Genomic DNA, 6,072 nt, shown 5'->3' with positions numbered 1-6,072 from the left:
GTTTCTGTAACTGCACAGACCGAAGCAAAGTTGTGCGTGTGTTTTGGGGGTGGAGGGGACTTGCAACCTCAGGCCACAGTGGCGGACGCTTCACATTGTGGAACCAAGAGTCTCCCACGGAAGTGCTGCTCCCGACACTTTGTCCCCTCAGTCACAGACCCAGCCCAGAGTCAAGGGGAGGGGGCTCCACAAGGTTGCAAATACCAGAGATGTAGTTCATTCGGGGTCACCAGTGTGACACACTACCACGTGGCCTTTTCTGACTGGTATAAACACCAAAGGTCTGCTCCGGGCATGAGCATGTGGCGTGGTGTGCATAGTCCTCAAGGGTGGGGTCCCCCGAATTGTAACTAAATCTTTGAGAGTGATTCATTTTTGTGTTTTCAGGAAAGAGTCAACAATCTAAAATCCAGTGACACGTCAGTGGGCCCCTTTGAAAAAGCCAAGATCTAATTGTGGAGATCACCTCTTACTCCTATCATTGCAGGTTAAGGAAATGGTGGAAAAGCAAGTAACTCCAGATGCTAAAGTCATTTTGAAAGTATTTGCAACAATGTAAGTGCTAACTATAAAGCATCTGTAATAGGCACGCACACACCAGCAAGATCACACTTTCAACCGAATTTATTCAAAGGTAGACTTTGGGGGAATGGTGATAGTCCTGTGCAAAACTGCCTGGAAATGGCCTGGACTGCCCCTGAAAAGAGAGAGCCCCGGATGCCTGCCCTGCAGGGGTGCACAGACAGGGGCTGAGGCAGGGGTGCGCAGACAGGGGCTGGGGCAGGGGCTGGGCTACAAGTCCTCTCAGTCGCTTCCAGTCTGAGGACCTGGTTCTGTGCTGCTGGGGGCACCTGGGACTGGGTGCTGGAGGTGAGGAGGGGCGAGCACTTGGAGAGGAGGAGAGGAGCAGCTTGCATCCTGGGCCTGGGGAAGCCATCTGAGGGTTCGCAGGCGGGAGCCCCCAGCCTCCCTGCAGCGACAGGGACTGAAGTAGGAGGCTGGTGTGGCTTTTCCTGCACCTCCATGACCGGGTCACCATCCCAGGCTTTCCCCTCCTTCTTAAACTCATCACAGGGACCCTGGACCCATGTAATAAAGTCTGCAGAGAGCCGAGGGAGAGCAGGAAGTCCATAAAAAGCCAGGGCCCATTAGGGGCGAGAGGTAAGCGGGGCCCTGACAGCTGTAACCGTGAGGATCCAGCCGGCGACCACACCGATAACGGGTCCGACAGCCTAACCAGGCCTGACAGGGCCACCAGCGGAGCTCGGTGCTCGGGGCACAGCTGCTCGGAGCCTCACCACCGCCCCAGGGAGGATGTGCTCAGGCTTCTCCCGTTCCTGGGCTGTAGCAGTGGATGACTTAGGAACTCCCTCTCTCCCTCACCCGTTCACGTAACAAGTATTTACGAAGACGCTGTAATAGGCTGGGCCCTGGAAGCGTAATGGTAAATAAGACCGGTTCTTTATTGTCAGCAGAGAGGTGTAAAGAAAGGGGCAGAGGACCTCATAACAGCATTTGTTACCATCTACGGAGGCCTCTTAAGAGCCCGGCACTGAGCCTCATCCCGAGAGGCAGGTGTTAACTCCATTTTCCTGTGGTTAAACAACTTGCCCAAGGACTCCAGCGCTGAACCCTCTTGCAGTAAGATTGCCTTTGGAGGGTGAGGCCCATGAGAATCAACAGTCCTTGAATGCCTTCTCAGAACCACCCGAGAGGGCCCCCGTAACTATGTGCCTGGACCAGGATAGGGGTACCCAAGTCCAGTCAAGGGCATGTTATCAGGAACGTTCTTGTCATGAAGATCGTTGGAATCCTAAGGGGGGGCTGCCCCTTGTTAGTAAAGGGGGTGAATGGGTAGAGGGTATTCTTAGGGATCAGGGGCCTTGTCAACACTATTGGGGTGTCTGAGCCGGGAAGCCGGACCTTGGGAGACAGACCAGCAGCCTCCAGGCTATCTGTAACACCAGCTAGTTCCCAGGACTCACCAAGTGCCTTCAGATGCTAAACTCGCACCCTGACGTTGGGCAAGGGGCGGAGTCTGGGTAGAGGCTCACTGGAGCCCATCTCTGGGCAGGAGCCGCCCCACTGACAGGCTGGCCCCAGAAGGCAGAAGGCGCCTGGGCTTCCCTCTTCAGGCCGCAGTCAACAACACCACGAACCTGCCCGCAGCCTCAAGACTGGGGACATCCCCGTCCCCAGCACACCACACACTTTCTCTTTCCCTCCCTCAGGGCCTTCCCTTTCTGAACACCCCCACGGAACACAAATCCCTTGCTATGTGGTCTGGTACAACCACCCCAGCTACATAAATTCACCGCTTAACCCTTGGTTTAAAGGTTAAGCTCACTTGGGGCTGGAATCCTGTGTCCCAGGGCACTTGGGTGGGCCGTAGAAGAGCCTGGAAGAGGAGGGTCACGGACACTAGAACAATTCATGCCACAGGCCGGAGACAATGCCTTATGTCCCATTACGTGTTCTCAGTACCTGTTTCTCCTTGTTCGGGAAACTGTGCACTGTTCTCTTCAAGATACATTTCGGGGGTGCTTAATAAAGTTTTATTAAGCAAATGAAATAATTGTATAGCCAGAAACTGAGGGAAATCAAGCAAACTCTATCACTGGCCAATATTTTTTTTTAATGTTTTTAATTTTTTTTATTATTTTTTTATTTATTTGACAGAGAGAGAGCAAGCACAAGCAGGGGGAGTGGCACGCGGTGGGAGAGGGAGAAGTAGGCTCCCCGCCGAGCATGGAGCCCGATGCAGGGCTCGATCCCAGGACCCTGGGATCACGACCTGAGCCGAAGGCAGACACTTAACGACTGAGCCACCCAGGCGCCCCTATCACTGGCCAATATTGAAGGAGAGGAGGGACCATCTCCATGGGCAGGTGGCCAACAGGGTCTGGGGGAGGGTCCAGCCAGTTGTGACTGGCCTGTGAAGCAGGGACCTGAAGTGCCACTGGGGCTGGGAGGTTGGGGGCTGGTAAGCGGGCCTTCCCGGCACCTCAGGTCTAGACCCTGCTGCCAAAGCTTGCATCCAGCGTCAAGTGTATGAACACAGCACCAATGGCTAATCATAAGCCTCAACACTTGCTGAACTCTTAGAATGTGCATTAAAGTGGCACCACTGGGCACCACTACCCAGCCCCGTAAGGTACAATTTATTACGATTATGCCCATTTTCCAGATGAATTCATGACACCATTTAGCATTACATTCTATTAGTCATTACATTTGACATTCTCCAAATGTCAGCCACTTATATTTCTCTGTACCTACTTCCAAATTCTGCTGATCCGAGCCCTACCTCTTGCTCCTGTCCTTGTTTTTATACTCGCCCATTCACTCACCGGGCCACCTTCGCTCTTCTCCCTTATCCCCCTACCCTGATCCTTCCTGCTTTCCAGCCTGCTGCCCATCCCAGTGCCCGGTGGGCTCTCCCTCATCAAGGGAAGTCTGGTCTCCATTCTCTCTGGTGTGGCCTCCCCTTGCTTTCTGTGTCTGTTCCAGAACACCCCCACGGCCCGGGATGTTCTAGGCGAACACTGGGGTGTTCATGCCCTCCTGGCCACTTTCAAAGAGCTTGGGAGTTGTGAGTGTTGAGAGAAGGGTCCTCCCAGGGTTGGCTGGGGGGCAAGAGCGGGGAGCAGGGAAAGGTGGGTCCCCAGAGGCCACAAGCCTGGCTCCCCCAGCAGAGGGACAGAGCTCACCAGGCTCTGGGGTGGAGGTGCTGGGCTGAACTAATCACCTAAATGGACGCAGGCTGTTGAGAGACAGGCTCTATTCCCTAATAGAATTTGCCCTCAAGTGCAATTTAATTTTCTCTGAGGCGGTCTCCAGCCCCACTGCTACCCTCCCCCAGACAGACCCTTATTTCCCCAGCTTCCAGGGGGGAGCAGAGCACCTTCTCTCAGAGAAAAGAGGAGAGGGGCCTCCTCCAGGCTCTGTCCAAATCCATCCATTTGGCCTCCTCCTTTGGAACAGCCCCTGCCCCACCTGCTGAGCCCCTTCCCCAGATGGGGTTGCTGCTCCCCTCCCACTCTCTGACTTTCCTCTAGAGCTGCCCACATTCAGCGACAACAACCACTCCCAGCCTCCAAAGCCTCACCATGAAGGCAGATTCTTCCCCTGACCTCTGGTAAGTTCACATGCTTCAAGAATTCTCTTTGTCCTGCGCAGTGTCAGAGGTTTGGAGGGGATCTCGTCAGGAGGAGGGTATGGGAGCTATGGAAGTGGGATGGTGTGGGCCTCATGTACACATACTCGGCGCCCCATGAAGGGGCAGAAATCAGCTCAGAGCCCGGCGGTTGGGGCAGAGCCCAGTTCCTGGGTACCCTAAGGTTACCCCTGGCTCGCTAGAGCCTTTCCTGGGCTGGTTTTCCCTCCAGACACCCCATACTCCCAGCTCTCAGTCTGCAGTGTCCTGAAACCTGACGCTGGTCATTGGGAGTATAAAAGATGTGGGAATCTGGACTGAGTTGTCCTTTCTTCTTCCCTGCTAATTCCAGGGTGGAGGTGGCAGGGGGTGGGGGGGCATCTTCAGAAGCTGCTTTCCATCTCTTTCTCTCAGAGCCCCTTGGGCTGTGATAGGGGCTCAGAAAGGTCTTTGCAGGTTCATGTCTTGCCTGTGCCCCCCTCCCCCCCTCCCTGTGCTCATGGGCTTTCCCATCCCCACCCCCCAAGCAGGGATGCGGCGAGGACCACAAAGAGCACCCTGGGGGAGGGGAACAGGTTAGCAGAGGTGGCTTTTGGGGAAGGCAGGAAGCCTGTGTGGTGCAGAGGGGTTGGTCCCTGGACTCCAGGCGATCCCATGACTATCCTCTTTATCTGGCAAGCTCTGGGGAGGGAGCACTAGAATTCCTTTTTTTCTTTGCTATCAAAACCTTGAAAAGAGCAGAGGGTGGGGCTAAGGAGGATGGAGAATGGATGGGTGGCAGGTCAGGGTCAACTGCAAGGGGGAGATGGTGATTCTTCGGGCACGGCCACCTGCTCAGCCCCCGCCTGCTCTCTTGTGCAGCTGAGGTCCCTTCATCAGTGTGTGGGGCCCATGTCTTTTGGGGCTACATTTGTGGGCATCCTCTTTGCACATTCACCCAGCAAGGGCTTATTAGTCCCTTACTTGGTGCCAGAAACTGTGCTAGGTGCTAGGAGGAGAAGGGACTGCTGAGTGCATGAGTGCGTGAGTGTGTGAGTGCGTGAGTGCGTGCGTGTGCGTGTGCGCGTGCGCGTACGTGGGCGTGCAGCACATCCAAGCCTAAATACCCTAGGATAACACTGTCCACTGGAAACACAAGGCCAGCCGCTTGAGTAAGTTTCGATTTTCTGGCGGCCATGCCAATAAAAGAAAGAAGGGAAATTAAGAATAGATTTAATTTAATCCAAGATATCCAAAATGTTATCATTTCAACATGTAATAAAATTTTAAAAATCTTAATGAGATATTTTACATTCTTTTCTTTGGATTAAGTCTTTGAAATCCAGCATGTCATTTGCCTCTCTAGCACATCTTATTTCTGACCAGCCCCATGTTGGTTCTCAGTAGCCATCTGTGGCCAGCGGCCACCACACTGGACTCCTAGAGCATTCCCACGCGGTGTGGCCTACAGGCCGGCAGCATCAGCATGGCCTGGCGACTTGTTAGAAATGCAGAATCTCAGGTTCCAGACCTGCTGAATCAGAATCTGTATTTAAACAAAAGGCCCCAGGGATTTACGTGCATAGTAAATCTGAGGACCTCTGTGTGCAAGAGCTGGGGAATAGAATGAGCATTCACGGAGCATTCGCCTTAGGAGCTTTTCAAGTTGGATCTCATACAATCCAACTTACTTCTCAACACCCCCTTCTCAGGAGAATGATCTGAGTATTATCATATCCAGTGAACACAGGAACACGGAGGCTCGGAGAGTTTAACTTCTCATAGCCATAAAACTCAGATGTAGAGTCGATCCAGGATTTATGTTTTCTACGGAATGCTTCCTCAGATGAGGTCTTGGAGAAATCCTTTGTCCCCCAAAGCTCTCAGTATTTCTTCCTTGACCATCCAAAGTGGCCATAGTGATAGTGTCCCAGTCC

Source organism: Halichoerus grypus, chromosome 7, assembly GCF_964656455.1.
Source record: "Halichoerus grypus chromosome 7, mHalGry1.hap1.1, whole genome shotgun sequence".
Classification (NCBI taxonomy): Eukaryota; Metazoa; Chordata; class Mammalia; order Carnivora; family Phocidae; genus Halichoerus; species Halichoerus grypus.
Note: the sequence above shows the minus strand (reverse complement) of the source record.